The 16,193-nt window shown below is 42.3% G+C and overlaps 1 long non-coding RNA gene across 1 annotated transcript; it reads left to right on the forward strand.

Moving 5' to 3' along the window:
- The first annotated feature begins 725 nt into the window (after positions 1-725).
- On the forward strand, positions 726-14,639 carry LOC128341598 (uncharacterized). Its single transcript, XR_008314484.1, has 2 exons — positions 726-941; positions 13,593-14,639. It is a non-coding gene; the product is annotated as an uncharacterized LOC128341598 (long non-coding RNA).
- Positions 14,640-16,193: the final 1,554 nt, after the last annotated feature.

Below are 16,193 nucleotides of genomic sequence, written 5' to 3' on the forward strand. Positions count from 1 at the left end.
ATCTCGCCCCGGGCCCTTAAATCATGCCCCGATAACATTAAGAGGCGGGCGGCGGGGAGATGTCCTCCCGCCCCCTTCCCTGCTAGGCTGCAAAAGACTTTAGGAAGGCTTCTGCGCGCGCACGCGCAGAAGCCTTCCTAAAGTCTTTTGCAGCCTAGCAGGGAAGGGGGCGGGAGGACATCTCCCTGCCGCCCGTTTCCCTGCCGGTCTGCAAAAGTACTTTTACTTTTGCAAAGAACTTTGCAAAGAACTGTTTCTTCTTTGCAAAGTTCTTTGCAAAAGTAAAAGTACTTTTGCAGACCGGCAGGGAAGGGAGCGGGAGGACATCTCCCTGCCGCCCGTTTCCCTGCCGGTCTGCAAAAGTACTTTTACTTTTGCAAAGAACTTTGCAAAGAACTGTTTCTTCTTTGCAAAGTTCTTTGCAAAAGTAAAAGTACTTTTGCAGACCGGCAGGGAAGGGAGCGGGAGGACATCTCCCTGCCGCCCGTTTCCCTGCCGGTCTGCAAAAGTACTTTTACTTTTGCAAAGAACTTTGCAAAGAAGAAACAGTTCTTTGCAAAGTTCTTTGCAAAAGTAAAAGTACTTTTGCAGACCGGCAGGGAAACGGGCGGCAGGGAGATGTCCTCCCGCCCCCTTCCCTGCTAGGCTGCAAAAGACTTTAGGAAGGCTTCTGCCCGTGCGCGCGCAGAAGCCTTCCTAAAGTCTTTTGCAGCCTAGCAGGGAAGGGGGCGGGAGGACATCTCCCCGCCGCCCGCCTCTTAATGTTATCGGGGCATGATTTAAGGGCCCGGGGCGAGATTTAAGGGGGTGGGAGGGGGCTTCAAGGCAGCAGCAGGGGGCCAGGGCTTCAAGGGGGCAGCCATTTTTTAAAATAGGAACAGCCATCGGAGGAGCAATTTCTTCAATAATTACGGCGGCAGTGTGTGGAAAGCGCGGGAGGGGTAAGTAAAGCCCCCCCCCCGCCCTTAATGGAACCCCCCACCCCAGTGCCGGACCGCAGCTCTGCGGTTCCGTGCACACCCCTACTCATTGTGCGAGGTCGGAACTTGAGAGACAATTTTGACCTGCCTGTTCTGGATGGATTCACACTTCCCCAGAAGGAACAGGTACGCAGTCTAGGGGTGCTTCTGGATCCAAATCTCTCTTTGGTGTCCCAGGTTGAGGCAGTGGTCAGAAGTGCCTTCTATCAGCTTCGATTGATACTCCAGCTGTGTCCGTTTCTTGAGATAGACGACCTCAAAACAGTGGTACATATGCTGGTAACCTCCACACTGGATGACTGCAATGTGCTCTATGAGGGCCTGCCCTTGTACATAATCCGGAAACTACAATTGGTTCAGAATGCGGCAGCCAGGCTGGTCTCTGGGTCATCAAGGAGAGACCACCATATTACTCCTGTATTGAAGGAGTTACACTGGCTGCTGATAAGTTTCCGGGCAAAATACAAGGTGTTGGTAATAACCTATAATGCAGATGGACCTCTTCTGATGATTTCAATGGGCGGTGGGGTTCATGATGAAGAAGACATTCTCTTAAATACTCAGGGCCCAAGCTGTTTAGGGCTTCAAACAGCTTGGGCCCTGGGTATTTAAGAGAATGTCTTCTTCATCATGAACCCCACCACCCATTGAGATCATCAGAAGAGGTCTGTCTGCATTTGCCACCAGCTCCTCTGGTGGCTACTCAGGGATGGGCCTTCTCCATTGCTGCCCCGAGGCTTTGGAATGCACTCCCTAGTGAAATAAGAGCCTCCCCATCTCCGACAACTTTTTAAAAGTCTTTAAAGATGCATCTGTTCACCCAGGTTTTTAAGTGATATTGTTTTGATTGTTTTAATGTTGTTTTTAGAATACTGTTTTAACATTTTAAATTGTGTTTTAAATTTCTTGTTTTTAAATTTCTTCTTGTTGTTTTTAATTAATGTTTTACTTTTGTTTTTATCTTCTTGTAAACCACCCAGAGATGTAAGTTTTGGGTGGTATAAAAATGTTTGTTATTTTAAATAAATAAATAAATGTAAAAAGCGGGGTGGGGGAGACACTATTTTTAAAATGTAAATTTTATTGAGTTTTTGATAGGTGAATAAAACAATAAATAACATACTATAACAACAACAACAAAGTAATACAGAGTTATCAGAGGCAGGCAGTATATGTCAATGGTAGAGAAGACGTTTCAATCCCCAATATGTCCAGAAACAGAATCTGAGGTTCCTTCTCCACCTGAGACCTTGGAGAGCTGACAGTCAAGGCAGACGATATTGGGCTAGATGGACCCACAGTTCTAAATTTTCCTTCTCAAGGTCTGCAACACCTATTTAATCAGAACTGACAGTGAGATAAAATAAATGTATATGCATGTGAAAGGCAACAGTGCCTCTGTCACATTCCATATTCAACTCTATGATCTCTCTCCAACCTAAGAATGTGTACTGTTATGTTGATATAAGTATGTATGGAAGTACTCTAAACAATGGCCTCAGATGCAAAAATATTTAAATGTAAATGAATGCATCCAAGGCTTGGATGTTGGCTGCACCACTGGATTGTTACCTTGAACTTTCACAGATGGATGGTGGGGTGGAAACAAAGAGGGATCCAACCCTCATCTCTCATTAACTTTCTGCCCCTGCTGCCTGTTCTTACTTCCCTTGCTTCAGTCTCTCTCCCATTTCCCATTAGTGGCACTGCACCTTCCCCAACTTATCTCCTCCTGTTGGGGCCTGTAAACAGAGGTAAAATTCTGGTAAAGTTGTGCCCTGTAAACTACAAATATGAAGAATATTTATATACTGCTATTCAACAAAATTTTTCACAATCTAAAAAAAACACCATAAGATTGTCACCAGCAACAGCCACTGGAGGGATGCTGTGCTGGGGTTGGAGAGGGCCAGTTGCTCTCCCCCAGCTAAATAAAGAGAAATAAACCACTTTGCATTAGATGTTTGTATTTTAAGCCAATGCTTTAGGATTTTTTAAAACTTGTATAAGCAGGGAACAACATACAGAAGAAAAATGTGCCAGTAAGTGAGAAGGGGATTTTGAGTCTGGAGGCATAACCAGGGGCATACTATGAATAAGAAAAAGGAAGACAAATGTCTCCGGGCCCACAGCCTCTGAGGGGCCCCCAAGGACAGACAAGGTCAGTGGAGGGGAGGGGAGGCAGGAAGGGAAGAGGTGCCCATGCCGGAGATGAGTATGGAGGCAGAGCAGAGACTTTGTTCTCTGGAGACTTTGTTCTCTCTCTTTCTGTGTTTCCCCTCCCTGATCCCACAAAAATAGGTGAGTGAGGTGAGGCGGAAATCTTGTGTGGGGTCAGTGGAGGAGTGGGACAGCTGGCGGCCACCCCGCTGACCCTGTCCCCTGCTTCTGACATCAGACACGGGGCTAGCCATGCCCCCCACATCTGACGTCAGGCTCAGGGGGCGGGGTCTGGCTCCCGAATGGAGCCTTGAGGCTCCGTTTGGGAGTTGGAGTTTAACTCCCGAAGGGGCCGTGCAAGTATGAATTGCCTCCTTGTTTGTCACAGAGTTTATACTATTGTATTATTTGGTTCTGCTATTGTTTATACCTTGTAACTGTAGCCTCCTGTCCTCTGTTAATCTGCTACACTATATATTACATGTGTCCTTAATGTTGTTCTGCAGCAGAGACATGGGGCCAGGAAAAGAGGAGGAAGGCAGCAAGGGACCCATTTTAAAATCTCATCTCCACATCCCCACTACCAATCCCCTACTATACTAGCAGCCCGACACGCTTGGAAGGAACTGGCAAGGCAACTAAACTTCGATCCCTATGCCCACATGGATATGACACTGTGGGGTAACCCACATATATTTATAGGCAAACAACCAATTTTGTGGAAACACTAGATTGATAAAGGGATTTACCGGTTATCACAGCTGAAAAATGTAAATGATAGCTACAAACCCTTTGCACTCTTGCAAGAGGAGTTCCATCTACCACCAGCATGTGCCTGGCAGTATATGCAACTGAGACATACCATATCGGCTCAATTCGGTCCAGACACCTTGGCGACCCCAGCAACTCCAGCTATCTTTGGGCTTGCCATTAAGATGGCCTCTCTCCCAAAACTAAATAAGTACCTATATGCCAGTGTGCACAGAGACATAGACCCTGGGTTAGATTTACTTAGGGACAAATAGAACTTGGAACTTTCTGATAAACTGTCACCTGAGCAATGGCAAAATATTTTAAGTAGTGTTCAGTGCAGTACATTGGATCTTAAATTGTGCCTCATCCCGCAGGAGATTATTTTCAGGGCCTACTGGACTCCTTTCTACCTTATGCAATTAAAAATGTCCTCAAATAGTAACTGTTGGAGATGCAATAATCCACAGGCCATTTTAACACATATGTTCTGGGAATGTTCCATAGTGCAAGGCTTCTGGAGAGAGGTCACTATGCGAATTAACTTAGTGCTGGATTCATCTCTTGCACTGAAGGATCGAAATGCAGTGTTGGGGTTTATTCCAACCAGCTGGGAACTAAAATACAGCTCTAAACAATGGCTTTGGCGGAGCCTGCTGGTTGCCAAGAGGTTGATACTGAGGCTGTGGAAATCTCCCAATCCCCCTCGGTGCGAGGATTGGGTACAGGACCTGCTTAAGCTTGCGGCACATGAAAAATGGGCCCTCTTAAAAGTAAATAAATTGGATCAATGGTCTGAAATTTGGGATAACTTTCTTAATCTTTTCTTAGAATAAGAATCCTTCTGACCTATCCACATCTTCTAGTGCAATGGTGATTCTCCCTTCTTCTCTTCCTTTCCTTCTTTCTTTCTTTCTTTCTTTCTTTCTTTCTTTCTTTCTTTCTTTCCTTCTTTCCCCTTCCTCTTCTTTCGGGGGGGGGGGATATGGGGCGGGGGAGGCAATTTGGGCATGTTGTTGCAAAATATAAAATGTTATAAAATGTTTAAATACATAAAATAAAATAAAATAATATCATCTCTGGACCCACCCCAACCTTGGTACGCCCCTGCATTATGCCTTCATGGAAATATATGAAAAGTCACTGAGGAAGATTTTTAGTCAAAACGCATATGACTTTACAAGATCTTAAGAGGACTTTAATCCACTTGGAAATACAGCACTGACTTGCTAAGAATCCAAGAGGACTTCAGCTCATTTGGAAATACAGTATTACGACATATGTATGAGGATTTTTACAATACTTACTCTGCATATATATGAGGATTTTTAACTGTTTGATGACTTTTTTAAAAAGATTGTAATTGAATCCTTTTTATTTATAATTCAATCCATTTTATGCAATGTTTAAAATTTTTATCATTAAACATACCCATTTATATCCTTATTCTTTGGAGTTATACATTATAACCTAGGCTTATATTAGTTTTCCCTGATCTTTTGTATTGTTTTAGATTGCATTGGTGTACATCAAGGCTGCTCAATGTTGGCCTTCCAGCTGTTGTTGGATTACAGATCCCATCATCCCCAGCCACACTGGGCAGTAGTCAGGGTTATAGGAGCTGTAGTCCAACAACAGCCAGAGGGTCAAAGTTCTGCAGCCCTGGCATACATGGGAGACAGACTGTCCACATACTTATATGAATGGGCTTCTTTGATCATCACCAAAACATATACATGTTGTATACTAGTTATTCTTTATTTAGATTTGGCAGACAGCACTGAAGTCACATGATGGCACCTGGTGGCAGAAATTAATGCCTTTGGGAAACTGTGCCAGTTGAATTGTCCCCATTCCAATCCGCCTCAGGTTTAAATAATTATGCTATTGTTAACCGCCCAGAAACGAAAGTTTGGGGTGGTGTACAAATTTGATAAATAAAATAACAACAACAACAACCACCACCACCACCGCGCCAGGTGCTGGAGTCCCTGGACATCTGGTGGCAAGTGGGCAACAGGACTCAGGATCTTCAGTTGAGCAACCAGGGCTGGAGACTGCAATGCTACTGGAAGAAACGTCGCTTAACCGAAAAAAAATATGAAAAATGCCAACAAGGAAGTAATGATCTGCTATTACAAGTCTAGTCCAACTAGAAGAGGTTATTTAAAAAGAATGTACCAAATTTGGAAAGAGAAGCATCCAGATACAGAAATAACAGAACAAAGGCTAGCAGACCAGAGAAGATTCATACTAAGAAATAAAGTATTCACAGGAGTTGAGCTGGAAGAACTGCAAAGAGCAACACAGGCTCAAGATATGGAAGAAGAATTACCACCAATTGAAGAAGTTGCTCAGGCGCAGATGGAGGAGGTGTTGGAAATAGAGGATGCCACTGTTGCTGAACTGTTTCAAAATCAAAACCAGGCAATCTCCCCTTTGCCTTCACCTCAAAAACCCAAATGCCATTTAACAGAAAAGCAACAAGAACTAATAAATAAATAAATAACTGAGCACATGAACCAAACAAGCACCACAGTTTGACTTCCAGCTCTAAAAACAGTTGCCAAAAAATAACTTGCTCAGGCATTAAAGATGTCAATGCTGCACTTGCAGAAATGACAACCAATAATTTGCAAGAAACAAACCAACTAATGTACAGTGCAGCAACAATAACAACATAAGAGCTCGGATATAAGATCAATGGACCTGTCAAAAAAGAAAGTAGTACATCACCTAAATGGAAGATTAGATTAGAAAATAAAATCGCCAGGCTTAGTTCAGATGCTAGTAAATTGAAAGATATGAAAGACAAGAAGCTGAAGAATGAAAAAACCAAACAGTATTTGATCCAAAAATACCACCTAGATTCAAGGAAAATTAGAGACGTCCTGGAAATAATAAAGCAGCAAATAACAGCAGTGTCAAAGAAGATTAACAGATACGAAGCCAGAATCGCACAACACAGGCAGAATCTCCAATTGCAGTCGAATCAGAGACGTTTCTACCAAAGCATAGAAGGAGAAACTGCAAGAAACGTAGAAACACCAAATAAAGAAGAAACAGTGCAATTCTGGGGGAAATTATGGGACAATCCAATAGATTATAATAAAAAAGCAGACTGGGTAAAAGAGGTCAAAAAATGTAACCAACAAATGCAAGATCTAATAATAACACCAGAATTAATAAGTGAAAGAGCAAAGAAAATTAAAAATTGGACTGCACCAGGCAACGATGAACTGCATGGCTTTTGGCTTAAACACCTTACAAGCCTTCATAAACAACTATCAAAACAGTTCCATCACATTTTGCAAGGAGGTGATATTGAACAATGGCTAACAACTGGGAAAACTCATCTCATCATGAAAGACCCAGCAAAAGGTGCAGTTCCAAGTAATTATAGACCGATAACCTGTCTGCCAACCATCTTCAAATTATTAACTGGAATAATAGCAGATGAAGTGATGCAACACTTATTAACTAACAAACAGCTTCCAGTTGAACAAAAAATTGCCCGAACACCAGAGGCACAAAAGACCAGCTGCTGATTGACAAAATGATTTTAGAAAACTGCAAGAGAAGAAAAACAAATCTAAGTGTTGCATGGATTGACTACAAGAAAGCCTTTGATTCATTACCTCACACATGGATACTAAAATGTTTAGAAACAACCGGTGTCAGCAAAAGCATTCAGATATTTATTTAAAAAAGCAATGAGCATGTGGAGTACACAGTTAACAATCACTGGTGAGACACTTGGACAGGTTAGCATTAGAAGAGGCATTTTCCAAGGGGACTCACTATCCCCTCTGTTGTTTGTAATTGCCATGACCCCTATTTCACAAATACTAAACAAAACAGGCCTCGGATACCAAACATCTAAAACATCAAGTAAAATCAACCATCTGTTGTATATGGACGATCTGAAGTTGTATGGAAAGTCCCAGTCAGAAATCGAATCACTGCTAAACACTGTCCATATATTCAGTAGCAAAATAGCAATGGAGTTTGGACTAGACAAGTGTGCTGCATTAATAACGAACAGAAGAAAAATAACAAAAACAGACAGCCCAATGGAAGCGATATCAAGAACCTGGAAGAGAAAGAACATTACAAATACTTGGGCATTATCCAGGCTGATAACATTGCACACACTGAAGTTAAAAGAAAAATTGGAAGTGAATACATCAGGAGAGTTAGAAAAAATCCTAAAGTCCAAACTCAATGGTGGGAACACCATACAAGCCATAAACACCTGAGCTATACCTGTTATCAGATACACTGCAGGAATAATAGACTGGACCCAGGCAGAGCTAGAGACGCTAGATCGTAAGACCAGGAAAATCATGACCATCAATCATGCTCTGCACCCCTGCAGTGATGTCGATAGGCTATACCTCCCTCGCAGCTCAGGTGGAAGAGGAATGCTGCAAGTCCATCAAACAGTAGAGGAGGAGAAAAGAGGCCTTGAAGAATATATCAAGGACAGTGAAGAAGATGCACTTAAAATGGTCAATAACGCAAAACTATTCAACACCAATGAAACAAAGCAGGCCTACAAGAAAGAACAAGTCAAGAACTGAGCAGAAAAATGGAAAAATAAGCCCCTGCATGGTCAATATTTGCACAATATAAGTGGAAAAGCAGACATCACCAAGACCTGGCAATGGCTTAAGAATGGCAACTTGAAGAAAGAAACAGAGGGTTTAATACTGGCTGCACAAGAACAGGCACTAAGAACAAATGCAATAAGAGCAAAAGTCAAAAAATCCACAACAAACAGCAAGTGCCGCCTTTGTAAAGAAGCAGATGAAACCGTGGACCACCTAATCAACTGTTGTAAAGAGATCGCACAGACTGACTACAAACAAAGGCATGACAAGGTAGCAGGGATTATACACTGTAACATCTGCAAAAATACAAGCTACCTGTAGCCAGAGATTGGTGGGACTATAAAATCGAAAAAGTTGTCAAAAATGAAGATGCAAAAATATTATGAGACTTCTGACTATGAACAGACAAACATCTGCCACACAATACACCAGATATAACTGTAGTCGAGAAGAAAGAAAAACAAGTTAAAATATTCGACATAGCAATACCAGGGGATAGCAGAATAGAAGAAAAAGAAATAGAAAAAAAATCACAAAATACAAGGATCTACAAATTGAAATTGAAAGGCTGTGGCAGAAAAAGACTAAAGTAATCCTAGTGGTAATTGGCACCCTAGGTGCAATTCCAAAAGACCTTGAAGAGCACCTCAACACCATACGGGCCACAGAAATCACCATCAGCCAATTACAAAAAGCAACTTTACTGGGAACAGCCTATATTCTGCAACGATATCTATAACAACAGCAACAACATTGACAATAAAATTCAGCCATCCCAGGTCCTTGGGAAGGACTCAATGTCTGGATAAAACAAACCAGTCAATAACACCTGTCTGACTGTATAAATAAAAAATAATCAATAATAAATAATGTGATTGTATTGCTTTGGAGTTATGTGGTGAAGGAAAAGGCAGGAGCAGCTGCATCCTCTCTCATGGCTCTGAACCTTTTAAAGTGATCTTGGCTGGAAAAGTCACTTAATTGTTGTCTCCTCTCTTTCTCCTCCCATCTGCAAATTGATCTTAGGAGCCTCTGAGGGAAGGCTTCAATTTGCAGACGAGTGTGGTGCTTGGAGGAAGTGGTGATGGAGCTCTGTCCTCACCTCCTCTCTCCCATCTGTAAATGTGAGCTTTCCATCCTGCAAATATGTTGGTTTTGCAGCTACCCCCTGGAAGGGATTATCAGAAGAGTGACAGGAAATAATTTTTTAAAACATGTATTTGATGTCATTATGTAAATGCCATCATGAATTATGAATAACATGATAATGCATAATAATCACATTAAATACTAACACGCAGATGTTGAGTAAGTGTGATGTCTGTCCATCCATTCATCCATGAATATGCACGTGTGAACCAGCCCGAAAAGAAGCCATGAAAAGGATTTATAAAAGTTATAAAATTTTGTGAACAGGGAGAAAAGAGGATTGCTGTCTTGCTGAGATATAATCTTGCTGTAATAAAGTTGTATTGTAATACATATGTTAGCCTTTAAAGTGCCACAATATTGTGTGTTTTTTGCTAATAATTCCTAACATTAAATTTGCCTTTTTCATTGCTGAGCCACACTGAACTTTTGCTTTTGCTGAACAAAGGAAACAAAGAATCAAGGGAGGGGGGACTCTTTGTATTGAATATGTATTGGTAATTAGAGAGATATAAGGGAGGAACTATAAAAATATGCACATCGATGGTCACAAATTCATCACTGATATTCGGAATTAGCACTCCCATCTCTGGGATTAGAATAAGTTAAATAGGAAGGGCTAAGCTAGATATACTAATGGTGCAATGGGGAAATAACTTGCCCAGCGAGCAAGAGGTTGCCGGTTTGAATCCCTGCTAGAATGTTTCCCAGACTATGGGAAACCCCTATATCGGGCAGCAGCGATATAGGAAGATGCTGAAAGGCATCATCTCATACTGCACAGGAGATGGTGAACCCCTCCTGTAGTCTACCCCAAAAACACCACATGGCTCTGTGATCGCCAGGAGTTGACACTGACTTGAGAGTGCAACTTTACTTTAAACTAGATATGTTGGAGCAAATCCTGCTGTTTTTAAAAATGTAGATTGCAGGTGCAGGTGCACTAGGAGGAGTGGGTTAATCCTTCCCCCTGTGCCAGTTTTCTTACTTAAAAAATAATGCATGCATAAAACTGGTATTTGCTTCATGGAGCAAAAGAATCTCTCATGTTGTCTAGCTTAGCTCTAAGGCTGCCGACTTTAGGTGTACTTTCTAGGGAGTACTACAAGTCCCACGAAACTGAGTGGGACTTATTTCTGAGCAGGCAAACATATCAAGTTGCCTATCAGGAACCGTGGGGAGGGCTGCTGCATTTGAGCTGGAGCGCCTGTTGTGATAGGATCCCAGCTTTTGCTACAGAACATTGAACGCACACCATGTGTCTATGCAAATGTTTGCAAATTAGCCTATCATGCTTCCCTGCAAAATTAAACAAAAGTGACAATCTACGCCCCCCACTTTCTGTAAAACACTGGCTTTATTTGTCCTTAAGCATGTTTTCTTTGCAAACAAGCTGAATCTTAATCCAGATAAGACATAAGTGCTCTGTGTTGGTAAAACTGATCATCTGAGCAGTAAGGTAAATCTGACCTTCACACTCCCTCTGAAAGACGATGTCCAGTTTGGGGATGTTTAGATTCAGCACTGTCTTTGGAGGCATAGGTGGCAGTGGTGTGCAGAGGTGCTTTTAATCAGCTGTGACTGGTACACCAGCTGCTACCATACTGGGAGAAGTCAGACAGTGAACTCAGTCACTCATGCTTTGGTAACATCCAGATTGGACTACTGCAATGCGCTTTAAGTGGGGTTGCCTTTGAAGACAGTTTGGAAGCTTCAGCTGGTCCAGAATGCTACTGCAAGGATGCTCGTGAGCGCAAGTCACTTCATGTGTGTCACACCCATCCTACAGCAGGTTAATTGGTTACCAGTCTGCTTCTGGACTAGATTCAAGGTGCTGGTCTTCACCTTTAGAGCTCTACACCACTTGGGGTTAGGGTACCTGTTGGGCCGCATTTACCCATATAAACCTGCCCCGTCCCTCTGCTGAGCATCTCAGGCCCTGCTCATGGCCCTGCCACTAACAGAGATCCAATTGGCGGGGACTAGAGACAGGGCCTTTTCAGTTGTAGCCCCTCAGCTTTGGAACACCCTCCCTGAAAAGTTTCACCATACTCCCTCCCTCAGGGTTTTAAAAAACAATTAAAAACATATATTTTAAAGGAGATTTTTTAATGTTTTATCTGCTGCTTACATCTGGTAGGTTTTTTAGTTCTCAGTATTTAGCTTTTTATTAATAACTTTTAATTTGAAATCTTTAAAATTTGTAATTTTAAATGTGGTTTTAGCCTGGTTTTTTAACTTGTCTAATTTTATTAATCTTTTCCTTTACTTTCTATCTATTTTATTAATGTTGTGAGCCACCCTGAGCAGTAGGGTACTGGAGGGGCAATGTATAATTTTTTTAAACGGACCGCCTCAGCCAGATGGCTCTAGGTGGTTGACAATTATAAAAATAGATAAAAACAAATAAATAAAACAAAATTAAAACCTGTTTAAAATAATTTCAGTACTCACTATAAGCCAGGCTACAAATATATGTTTTCAGGGCTCTTTTAAAGGCTGATAAAACTCTGATGCCTCTAATATCCATAGGGAGTGCATTCCGGAGCCCAGGAGCAGCTACAGAGTAGGGATGTGCACGGAACTGCGGAGGTGTGGTTCGAAGCCAGAGGGGGTGCCTCTTTAAGGGCAGGGGAAGGTGCACTTACCCCTCCCACCGCTTTCCCCCCATTGGAGCCCCATTTTTTGCAGAGTCCATGGGGCGGCCGTGGCAGCATACCCTGCTGCCCCTTCCCGGTACTTCCGGCCAAGAACGGGGAACTTTGAACTTCGACCTGGCGCCGCATTCAAACAGGTTTGGAGGCCTTTAGAATGGCCTTGCATCCCTACTAAGAAATGTGATTTGGGTGATAAGCATGAGGTATTGTAATTGCAAAAGTGATGCATCGAGTAATGGCATCAAGCCTACCCCTGCATGGAGGGCTTAGTTCTGAGTAACAGAGGGAACAAAATTTTGAACCTGCAGTTACCTGTTAGAGTTTAGGATATAATATCTCATGCGTTGTATGTGTGAGTGCTTTGACGGGTGTCATTCAGTACTAGAATTGTTCAAAGATCCTATCCCTTTTAAAGGCTTAGAGCCGTGAGAAAGGATTCAGCTGCAGTGTCTCCTGCCTTTCCCTCCACCAGTCCTTTTGCTGTCTACTGCAGTAAGCAAGAGTTTATCTTTGTCCCATAGCTGTCAGACTAACCCTGCCTCCTGTCAATGTGTAGTACTAGGGGTCCCTAAGGACAATACCACTGTACTGAAGCAAAAACAACCAGTCTTGTGGCACCTTCAAGACTCACACATTGATTACAGCATAAGCTTTCATGGACTGTAGAGCACACTTCATTATAGTATTATTCTATGAAGTATTATTCTCAGTCACGGGGGGGGGCGGTGTGCGGTGTGTACACACACACACACAGGTAAAAAGAAAAAAACATGTAGATAGTGGGGACAAATAGCTATGAAATGCAAGAGGTTTAGTCATGAAACTTAAATGTATAAGATAAGCAGAGTGACAATTAACAGCTGCAGCAGTTGGCGATAACATAATCTTCTTAGCCTTGCTAAGTCAATTAACACCTTAATCTGATGGGATACTATTGTTCCAGTTAGTGAATAAAGTCACCCCTTTGATAAGTTTTCATTTAGAGTTTCAGGATGGGATTTCCTTTTTAGCTACTTTTTGAAGATGGTGACAGCAGTAGAGTGTCATGGGAGACTGAAGTGTTCTCCCACTGGTTTATGAATGTTGCCATTTTAGATCTCAGCACTTTGTGGTAAAATAACACAAGAACAGCCTTGCTAGAACAGAACATTGGTCCATCTCATAGTGGCTGACCAGATGCCTCTGGGAAGCCTAGAAGTGGGATATGTAGACAAATATCCCTCTCCCACTGTCCATTTATTCTTGTTCTCTTTCTTTTCTTTTCTTTTCTTGGCTCCTTGGAGGAAAAGCGAGATATAAATGTAAAAATGAAGAAGAAGAAGAAGAAGAAGAAGAAGAAGAAGAAGAAGAAGAAGAAGAAGAAGAAGAAGCACTTCAAATGGTCAATAACGCAAAACTATTCAACACCAATGAAACAAAGCAGGCCTACAAGAAAGAACAAGTCAAGAACCGAGCAGAAAAATGGAAAAATAAGCCCCTGCATGGTCAATATTTGCACAATATAAGTGGAAAAATCAGACATCACCAAGACCTGGCAATGGCTTAAGAATGGCAACTTGAAGAAAGAAACAGAGGGTTTAATACTGGCTGCACAAGAACAGGCACTAAGAACAAATGCAATAAGAGCAAAAGTCGAAAAGTCAACAACAAACAGCAAGTGCCGCCTTTGTAAAGAAGCAGATGAAACCGTGGACCACCTAATCAGCTGTTGTAAAGAGATCGCACAGACTGACTACAAACAAAGGCATGACAAGGTAGCAGGGATGATACACTGGAACATCTGCAGAAAATATAAGCTACCTGTAGCCCAAAATGTGTGGGACCATAAAATTGAAAAAGTGGTAGAAAATGAAGATGCAAAAATATTATGAGACTTCTGAATACAAACAGACAAACATCTGCCACACAATACACCAGATATAACTGTAGTCAAGAAGAAAGAAAAACAAGTTAAAATAATCGACATAGCAATACCAGGGGATAGCAGAATAGAAGAAAAAGACATAGAAAAAATCACCAAATACAAAGATCTACAAACTGAAATTGAAAGGCTGTGGCAGAAAAAGACCAAAATAATCCCAGTGGTGATTGGCGCCCTGGGTGCAGTTCCAAAAGACCTTGAAGAGCACCTCAATACCATAGGGGCCACAGAAAAAATCAGCTTTACTGGGAACAGCCTATATTCTGCGACGATATCTATAACAACAGCAACAACATTGACAATAAAATTCTGGCATCCCAGGTCCTTGGGAAGGACTCGATGTCTGGATAAAACAAACCAGTCAATAACACCTGTCTGACTGTGCAAATAAATAATAATAAAGTGTAAAGTGATGCATATTATTTGGGCAAAAGACACCAACTTCACATATATGCTGATGGGATCTGAGCTGTTGGAGACTAACCAGGAGTGGGATTCTGGGGTCATGGTGGACAACTCATTGAAAGTGTCAACTTAGTGTGAGGCAGCTGTGAAAACGGCAAATTCCAAGCACACAATCATTGGGGAGGGGGTTGAAAATAAAAATGCTAATATTATAATGCCCTCATACAAATGTGCGGCCACATTTGGAGTACTGCATACAGTTCTAGTCACCATCTTCCTACCTCATCTCTCCTTATGTGGCAGCCACCCAGCCATTCATAGTGCAGTGAGGGAGACGTCAGGCTTGTGGATGTGGCTAATCTGCCATTCCACCATCTGGGCAGCCACCTCACCATGCCACACCTCATTCACGGGCTGGCAGCTTGCCATGCCCCACCTCTTGAATTAGTATGTCAGAATGGTCTCTGAGGCTGTGGATGGCATCACAGTCTACATGGCTGAGACTGTGAGGTAAACTATGCTGTTTCCTTAGTATCTGATCCTGGGTATCATATCAGAAGCACTTCACGTAAAAATCCAAAGCGTCAAGACCATCAGAAGTGTACCATGTTTGTGCTACATATGAACACATAGGACAAATGTGGCACCCTTCTCATGGTCACAACACTATGGAGGCATAAGACTTTGGGTGACACAAGACTCTTAGTTGTTTTTGCTGAGGCAGGGTAACACATTTATTACCCCTTTTGGAAGCGGTCAGCTTAAGTGGCGCAGCGGGGAAATGCTTGACTAGCAAGCAGAAGGTTGCCGGTTTGAATCCCCGCTGGTATGTTTCCCAGACTATAGGAAACACTTATATCGGGTAGCAGCGATGTAGGAAGATGCTGAAAGGCATCGTCTCTTACTGCCTGGGAGATGGCAATGATAAACCCTTCCTGTCTTCTACCAAAGACAACCACAGGGCTCTGTGGGCGCCAGGAGTCGAAATTGACTTGACGGCACACTTTACCTTTACCTTAATGAAGCTAGCACTTTAACATTGGCAATAGCAAGTTCTTACGGGCTGGGGTGGTCTGGAATGTCCCTGGTCATAATCCCTCTTTCTCCTCTTTTGCAAAATCCATAGTAAGAACAGCAGATGGTGCTGTTGACTTGGCTGAAACTCACACAGGACATCTGGACACATGAGTATTTCCTTCTGTATTTGGAATCTGCAATCAAAGTGCAAACAAGAAAAATGGGAAACAGCTTTCCCTTTCCTTTTTTTACATTTAGCATTATCATGTGACTTGAGTTTTCTTTACCTCCTCCTGGCAGGGGTTTTATACCTAAAGCCTTTAGAAGCTGCAAATGGTACAGTACCTTATTGTTGTAATGCTATCTCTTGTCAGGAATAACTGTGCTTCCAAACTATGGTGGTGTTAATATCCCTGGTGATATCTGAGAAATCATTAGGGAGAAAAACCAAATATATTGCAATGCCTTTCCCTTGCCCCAAACGTCCTACAGGCATATCTATATTCCTCCCCCTGCCATCAATTTCTTCCCAGTATTGGGA

Source organism: Hemicordylus capensis, chromosome 2 (assembly GCF_027244095.1).
Source record: "Hemicordylus capensis ecotype Gifberg chromosome 2, rHemCap1.1.pri, whole genome shotgun sequence".
Classification (NCBI taxonomy): Eukaryota; Metazoa; Chordata; class Lepidosauria; order Squamata; family Cordylidae; genus Hemicordylus; species Hemicordylus capensis.